The sequence below is a fragment of the Palaemon carinicauda genome, chromosome 1 (assembly GCF_036898095.1).
Source record: "Palaemon carinicauda isolate YSFRI2023 chromosome 1, ASM3689809v2, whole genome shotgun sequence".
In the NCBI taxonomy this organism is placed as follows: domain Eukaryota; kingdom Metazoa; phylum Arthropoda; class Malacostraca; order Decapoda; family Palaemonidae; genus Palaemon; species Palaemon carinicauda.
The window spans coordinates 164,887,193-164,894,639 of NC_090725.1; positions in this window are offsets into that span (position 1 = coordinate 164,887,193).

The following is a 7,447-nucleotide window of genomic DNA, read 5'->3' on the forward strand; positions in this document are numbered from 1 at the left end:
ATGCTGGACGGCAAGGGTCTTATGTTTTCGAGTGCTGCCCGGACCTCTCTTGGTCCCTCATCCATGCCTGCCGGCAGAGCCGGACGGCATTGGTCAAGGAAGCCTGAATTAAGTTTCTCCCCTTCCTTATATGCACTCTTTCGGTTGCCGGGCTTGGGGGGTTGTGTACACTCTTATCCCGGCATCCATTCTATTTTCTTCTAGTGCTGTACCTGTCCCGGCTGCCGGCCTATGAGGCCGGCTGCCGGCCTATGAGGCCGGCAGCCGGGCAGGTGTAGTCTTCTGATTCTTTTGCTGCCGGCTGGCATCGGTCTTGTACCTTTGCCGGCCGGCTTATGTCAGTCCTTGTCTGTCGGTCACCAAGAGTGTGGCCGGCAGCTGGGTACTACCTTGTGTAGTTGCTGGCCGGCAATCATTGCCGGCCAACACTGGCTGTTGCTGGCCGGCAGCTGCTGCCGCCGGCACAGGCATTTGAACCAGAGGGCTGCCGCCCTATAGCTGTTAAGTAGTATACTTTAAAGCTAATTGTGGTGTGTGCCGGCCGGCAAAGGCAGGCCGGCACACATCCTCCTATACTGTACTAGTATTCTTCTGTATAGCATATACAGTAAGAAGAAAACTATAGTAAAAGTTTAGGTACAGCACTGTATCTTCTAACACTATTGTGTTTTCTTACACAGCCCTTTGCTGTTGCCCTCAGACAGGAAGCAGAGTTCTTCCCCGTCTATTATCCAGGATTTTTAAAATCATTGCCTAGGTGTGAGCTCCACCTGTTTCCTCTGGAAACCTTGCATTGGTTACTCTAGTAGAGATAAACCATTTTGATTTTATTATCTGGAAGGCTGCAGCAATGGGTTGTGAGGGAAACACAAGTGTGTGTCTTTCATTTATGAATTGTTATGCTATACTATGCATATCCAGTGATACATAGTTCACTTGATACTCATGGAAATTTCTTCTCTTTACAGGAGGACCCTCCGAAGTGCGGAAATGTTTTCTGCAATGTCCGCAGCAAGAACCTCTGCGGACATGAGTGTTGTAGGAGACACGCAGCATGCGCTGTCTCCAAGGATGATCTCCAGTATTGGGACCCTCAGGTATGTACTGTATGAACTAACCTGATTACTGAGGCTTTTGATTCCCCTAGAACGGCGGAATCAAGGGATATAGCTAGGGAAAAGCTTCGTACTTGGGTAAGGGGCTTCAAGAAGAACACATCTGGCCCTTATCTTCCAAGTGAGAAGATGAGGGCGTATCTTTTTCCCCAGGCATCAGCTGAGGCAGTGATTCCCCAGCCTCAAGAGGAGATCCTTCAAGATCAAGTCCAGGTGGACGAGGAAGTCGCAGATGCGATGCAAGACATCCAGTTGTGTGACAGGATGTCTGACCTGGACGAACGTTTGGAAGAAGACCTCCTGGCAGAAGGTCAGGATCAAGTTCAAACCCCGGATGTCGTAGAGGATGAGGTCGACGAGGTGTCGGCTACTCCGGTTCAGATGCCGGAGCCTATCCCCTCAACATCGGCTGGCCTCCCAGTAGAACTGGGACAGGCCCTCTCTTCGATTGTTGGAATGATCCAACAAATGCAGAAGGAGAATCAGGAGAAGGCGGCTGCAATGGAACTGCGTATGCAGTCCCTGGCAGAATCACATGGGCCCCGGAAAAGGCTCAATGTGAAAGACCTTCCCATATGCTCAGATGCTAACCCATGGAGGTATGCTGAGCACATGCCGATGACGACTGGAAAGATCGTCATCTCGGATAAGCTGGGTTCAGTTCCCCTAGAGGAGGTAGAATTCTGGCCCAGCAAGGCATCATATCCGGACTGCTATGTCCGGCTGAGAAAAGAACCAGCTTCAAGGGAGGAGACAGAGCCGAAGGAGGTCATTATTATGGACCACGCTAAGGCTCAAGCCCTACTTTCATCCTCGATGAAAAAGAGGGGCTTCTCGAATTCGAAGGTAGCTGCATTGAGCAAGAAGCTCCCTTCGTTTGTGTCCTCTCCTGATAGAGCCTTCCCCTTTTTACAGAAAGGGTTTGCGGCTGTCCTAAAGGCAGTCGAGGCCGGCAAGCCTTGCCCCTCCCTGGAGGAGTGTAAACCCTTGTCGCTGGCTCTACCTATGGACCACAAAGACTGGAAGGATGTCCATCTGACATTCTCAGTGGGAAAGTTGGAGGCTGATATTGCCGGACGGCAATTCGGCGAGGACCTCCCCAAGCTGTCCGAATCTCTTTTACGAAGAGAGTTCGAGACAAAAGAAAGACTGGCTGCCTCAATGTCTCATCAGACTACTCTCGAGACGATGGCAAGTGACCCTAAGGTCCATGAAATGTTCATGGTAGAGGCTAAGTCTCACTTAGCCACAGTGACGAAGGACCTTTATAGCTTCGTCAAGGCAAGGAGAGCTTGCAGGGAGTTCGTGTTCACCGGGGCTTCGGTGAGACACGAGCCAAGGAAGTTAATCTCCTCCAACATTTGGGGAAAAGACCTTTTCCCTACCGATGTGGTCAAAGAGGTTGTTGATAAGGCCGCCGTGGAGAATAGAAATCTTCTCCAGAAGTGGGGCCTGGCTATCAAAAGAAAATCTTCCCCGGATGAGGGTCCTCAACCAAAGAGGAAGAATATGAAGACTAGGCTACCATTTCGGCCAGCCAAGCCTTATAGACAGCAACAGCAACTGCAATTGCCTTTGCCTCCAGTGCCCCAGATGGTGGCACAAACCCCGACTGCCTTTCAGTGGGTACCCCAGGCTGTGCCAGGTCAGTCAACCACATTCGCCCCAACGTTCGAAGGACAGTCTTCTTCCTTTCGTGCAAAACCTAGAGGAGCAGCCAGAGGCTCGTCTAGGCGCCCCTCAAGGGGAAGGGGATTCAGAGGTGGTCGTGGTCAGGGAGGCAAGACCTCAGGACGGCAGTCCAAGTGAAATGATACCGGTAGGAGGGAGACTGATGAAATTTTGGGATCGCTGGACCTTCGATCCCTGGGCCCAAAGCCTACTCAAGAATGGACTGGGTTGGAGCTGGTACAGCACTCCACCCCCATGCCTTCGGTTTTTCCAACACTCCACCCCCATTTTGGAGGAGTACGTTCAAGAACTGTTGGAGAAAAATGTGATCCGAAAGGTGAAGTCCATCAAATTCCAAGGGAGGCTGTTTTGTGTTCCCAAGAAAGACTCGGAAAAGCTCAGAGTCATTCTGGACTTGTCACCACTCAACAAGTTCATAGTGAATTGCAAATTCAAGATGCTAACACTGCAACACATAAGGACCTTACTGCCCAAGAGGGCATACTCAGTCTCTATAGACTTGTCAGACGCCTATTGGCACATTCCAATCAGCCGTCGACTCTCCCCCTACCTAGGGTTCAGGCTACAACGGAAACTGTACGCCTTCAGAGCCATGCCATTCGGGCTAAACATAGCCCCAAGGATTTTCACGAAGCTTGCGAGCGCAGCTCTCAAACAATTACGCCTAAAGGGAATTCAGGTAGTAGCCTACCTGGACGACTGGCTGGTGTGGGCAGCATCCGAGACCGAATGCTTGCAAGCTTCCAGTCTGGTGATCCAGTTCCTAGAGTACCTAGGCTTCAAGATCAACAAGAAAAAGTCTCCACTTTCTCCATCCCAAAAGTTCCAGTGGCTGGGAATCCACTGGGACCTTTTGTCACACAGTTTCTCCATCCCAATGAAGAAAAGGAAGGAGATAGCGGGCTCTGTCAAGAGACTTCTAGATTCCGAAAGGATATCAAGACGCGAACAGGAGAGGGTACTAGGCTCTCTCCAGTTTGCTTCAGTGACAGACCCAGTGCTAAGAGCACAGCTAAAGGATGCAACCGGAGTTTGGAGAAGGTATGCATCAAACGCGCGAAGAGACCTGAGAAGACCAGTGCCGCCTCGGCTACGTACTCTTCTCAGACCTTGGTCCCAAGCCAGACATCTAAAGAAGTCGGTTCTTCTTCAGCCACCTCCCCCGTCGATGACGATTCACTCAGACGCCTCAAAGGAGGGATGGGGAGGTCACTCTCATCGGAAAAAAGTCCAGGGGACTTGGTCCAAGCTATTCAGGACCTTTCATATAAACTTTCTAGAAGCTATGGCAGTGCTCCTTACCTTAAAGAAAGTCTCCCCGCGTCACTCGATCCACATAAGATTGGTGACAGACAGCAAGGTGGTTGTGAGATGCTTGAATCGACAAGGGTCGAGGTCACCACCTCTCAACCAAGTGATGTTAGCCATTTTCCGATTGGCGGAAAAGAAGAAGTGGTACCTGTCGGCAGTTCACCTTCAAGGAGTCCGCAATGTGACAGCGGACGCTCTATCCAGGTTCACACCGATAGAGTCGGAATGGTCCTTAGACGCAGGATCATTTTCCTTCATTCTGAATCAAGTCCCAGAACTGCAAATAGACCTCTTTGCGACGAAAGACAACAAGAAGTTGCCCCTGTACGTGTCCCCGTACGAGGACCCCTTAGCGGAAGCAGTGGACGCAATGTCCCTCGACTGGAACAGATGGTCCAGGATTTATCTGTTCCCTCCTCACAACCTTCTGTTGAGGGTCCTCAACAAACTGAGATCCTTCAAGGGGGTAGCGGCAATAGTGGCCCACAAGTGGGCGAACAGTATGTGGTTCCCCTTGGCGTTGGAACTACAGATGAAGTTCGTGCCGCTACCACATCCAGTTCTGACCCAGCGAGTCCAGAAGTCGACTGTCTGCGCTTCATTACAGAAAACCCAGACCCTGCAGCTCATGATTTTCTCGCCCTAGCGGTGAGAAAGCGCTTCGGGATTTCGAAAGCCAGCATAGACTTCCTAGAGGAATACAAGTGCAAATCGACTAGAAGGCAATATGAGTCATCTTGGAGAAAATGGGTGGCCTTTGTAAAGGCAAAGAATCCGCAGGAGATCTCATCAGATTTCTGCTTATCTTTCTTCATCCACCTCCATGGCCAAGGATTGGCAGCTAACACGATTTCAGTGTGTAAATCGGCTTTGATGAGACCCATTTTATTTGCCTTCCAGATCGACCTAGGTAACGAGATCTTTAATAAAGTTCCGAAAGCCTGCGCTAGGCTCAGACCTTCAGCACCTCCAAAGCCCATCTCATGGTCTTTAGACAAAGTTCTTCCTTTCGCCTCCTTGTTGAGCAATGAAGAATGTGCGTTAAAGGATTTGACGCAAAAAGTTATTTTCCTATTTGCACTCGCGTCCGGGGCCAGGGTTAGTGAGATCGTAGCCCTCTCGAGAGAGGCAGGTCGTGTTCAGTTCCTGGATGGGGGGGAGCTGAACCTGTTTCCGGATCCTACGTTTCTCGCCAAGAATGAGTTACCCACCAACAGGTGGGGTCCCTGGAGAATCTGCCCTCTGAAAGAAGATGCATCTCTATGTCCAGTAGAATGCCTAAAGGTCTATCTTCGTAGAACTTCAGACTTCAAGGGTAGTCAACTATTCAGGGGAGAAACATCAGGCTCAAATTTATCTCTGAATCAACTCAGAGCGAAAATTACATATTTTATTCGCAGAGCAGATCCTGACAGTACACCCGCAGGTCACGATCCGAGGAAAGTTGCCTCATCCCTAAATTTCTTTAATTGTATGGATTTTGAACATCTCCGTTCATACACGGGCTGGAAGTCTTCCAGGGTGTTCTTTCGCCACTATGCGAAGCAAGTAGAGGAACTTAAGAGATCTGTGGTAGCAGTGGGTCGTGTAGTTAACCCTACTGTTTAACTCTGCGAGGAACAGTGGTCTTAATTGGGACGATTAAGTCCAGGGTGAGTGTGTAGGTACATACTGTACTACAAACTAAATGAGGGCACCAAGTGCCCATATAGACTGTTCCTTCCTTCAAAGGTGAACCTTGCATAAGTTCAGACATGTGTGCCAAGCGTTTCTAACGCTAATGTGATTGATTTGTAATACAGATTTTTTATGACTTGATACCTTGGTATCTTATTAAAGTGGTGTTTAATGGTTTTTCTTTCAGATAAACAAGTTCTGTTTACTATCATACTTATGCTTAAAGTTTTGGGTTACCCTCTTTTATATAAATATATATATTTGTTGTTAACCTGTCTGTTTATTATCTGTCAATAAACTTGTTCTTGAGAACCTTGCGTCTCTTTCACCTGTGTCAATTTATTGGTATAATTGAGCATTTTAATTCTATGTATCTTATCTGGGATAATTCTGATAGAATTGTTCTGTTTTGCAAGCTATGTTGCATTGGTTTATGTAAGTCCCCTAATGGGAGGACTCCGTCCCATAAAGGGACGAGGGCGGTTTTATTAGTTTCTTCCTATGCGGATATAAACCTTTGTCCAATACAAGTATTGTGCGGATTACTGGTCAATATATTGACGCAGTGGTTCTATACAAACTATGCTTTACTTAATATAGGGCGAGACCACTATATTAGCTTGCCTGGTATTCATACATAGATATATGTACTCTTCGAGACTTTCCAGAGTCTAGTAGGACTCTTCCCTGTAGGGGGCAGGAAGCTCTAACATAGTTTATAGTTAGTTGAAAAGATGTATAACGGTAACATCTTAGGTCTCTAGGTCTAGTCGACCGGGAATAAATATCTCCGGGGAGTACGGCACGTTCTGAGAATCCACAGATACAGTAATGCTCTGGTACACTTCCATCAGGACGACATGGCTTGAGCCCAAAAAACGGATTTTGAGCGAAGCGAAAAATCTATTTTTGGGTGAGATAGCTATGTCGTCCTGATGGACCCGCCCTTGCCTTTCTAAGAAAGGGCTGTAGGACCCCTCCCTACATACAGTATCTGTAGCACCTCGTGTACGCTACAAGGAATACAGATGGCGCCAGGATTGGCGCCAGGCACGCATACGAATCGGGGGATAGGGAAGCCTTGGGAGCGGCTCCCCTTTTTCTTTCCCGAATTCGTATCTCGTCAATCTCCCTCCTACGAGACGAATCTCTGTTCAGGTCGTAGATTGCCATGTGACGTGTCTAGAATACGTCCTCTGATATGTCGCGATATCCCTTTCACGAGGGATACTCGCTCCAGGAGTTAGAATTCTGGTACCTTAAGGTAAATTCTCTGGGAATATCGCCGTAGTTGTAATATACCCTAGGAAGCTACCCTATAGGAACTTCCATCAGGACGACATGGCTATCTCACCCAAAAATAGATTTTTCGCTTCGCTCAAAATCCGTTTTATATTTATATCAGGCTAGCCTAAAACTTAGCTAAATACTAATGATATTACGGTCTTGCTATCTAATTTATTACATTTTATATATTTACATTTTAAGTAAAAACATTTAAGGCTGACGCCTTAGTCTAAACCATAGATGGCCATGACCTCTATTATAGATATTTCATTGTATTGTCAGGTTATGGAAAAATTAAAATGGTGACCATGTTGTGCTGGAGTGGTGTCTGGCGTAAGGTCATCTCTCCAAGAATATAGCACGGT